The sequence below is a fragment of the Octopus bimaculoides genome, chromosome 24, assembly GCF_001194135.2.
Source record: "Octopus bimaculoides isolate UCB-OBI-ISO-001 chromosome 24, ASM119413v2, whole genome shotgun sequence".
NCBI lineage: Eukaryota > Metazoa > Mollusca > Cephalopoda > Octopoda > Octopodidae > Octopus > Octopus bimaculoides.
Genome location: NC_069004.1, coordinates 20,153,164 through 20,154,328, shown reverse-complemented (window position 1 = coordinate 20,154,328; position 1,165 = coordinate 20,153,164). Strand labels below are relative to the sequence as shown.

Here is a 1,165-nt window from a genome sequence, read left to right as displayed (position 1 = left end):
GTAAAGATGTATAAAAAATAAGGTTTCATTGGTTGTCAATTAGTATGTCTATGTGTGTGTGAATGCGACATAATAAAACACAATATAAGACAGGCCGTCGTGTAAATAAAGAGTGTGTGTATACAAATATGTGTATGTGAATGCAAGAGATACAGAGCATAGAAAAGTCTATAAATAAGGACGTTAAAAGTCCAGACACAAGGATGTGAAATACCAGTTCGTATTCATGGTACACAGTGGTAAAGGTGCTGTAGAAGAAGTCCTGGCCGAATAGCAGAGCCTGGAGAAAAGATACTGAGAAGTTGAGGCTACGATACTGCAACCGGTCACTTGTTACAGGTGGTCTCACAGGTTGTACTCGCTGTTCTTCATGGTGAGGCAATTCACACGAACAGTATTGAGAGAACCAGTGTGGGAGCTGTTGGCGGTGTGTACATTGAGTAGACGCTGGCAACGAAGAAGCTGATGGTGGCGTCGAAGATGGAATTTGCAGCAAGGTGTTGAATCTCCATGAAGCTGTGTTGAGTCGTCACTAGAACTGGCTGGTGCTCTGTGGTCAGTGGCTAGACCTCAGAAGGTCTGAAGCCGTGAATTTCTTTTTATCCCTAATAAATAGGATACATAGAGGGGACAAACAAGGACAGACAAAAACATATGTATAGGTCATCAGCCTTTTACGAATGTTCTATCGAATGGATGTTATAATGAATATAATAATATAATGTGATATGGTACATTAAAAATATATAAAATATAAAAAAATTTTAAGTTCTCTTTTTTTGGTTTGGGTTATTTTACTAACCCGCCGGTTGATTTCCCTTTTTTTTGTGTCTTTTCTTTTCCTTCTATGCCCGGTCCGGCCGTGTTGGCATGGCTCCTTGCATACTCATCTTTCTTACAATTTCCTTCCATCTTTTCGCAAACACTCTTTGTGGCAGGCTCCTCCTCTCCAGATGGATCTTGAAAACAAGATAGGCAGTGAAATAGTTCACCAGCCCTCGTCTGGAAATGAACTGTCCTGTCACAATTCCTTCCATACCGTTTCTTTCAATATGGTTATTATGCAGAATAATGCTGCCTTCTCTTTGGAAAAAGAGGAAAGCGGTACAATCTTAAGTATGGACTCATATCCGTGTCTTGCTAACCTTTCCTGAACCGGTAATCT

At 40.3% G+C, this 1,165-nt stretch overlaps 1 protein-coding gene across 4 annotated transcripts in view; it reads left to right on the top strand.

Moving 5' to 3' along the window:
- The window catches only part of LOC106882261 (coiled-coil domain-containing protein 73), a 285,087-nt gene that overhangs the window by 1,991 nt on the left and 281,931 nt on the right, over positions 1 to 1,165 (top strand). The gene's annotated exons all lie outside the window — the stretch shown is intronic.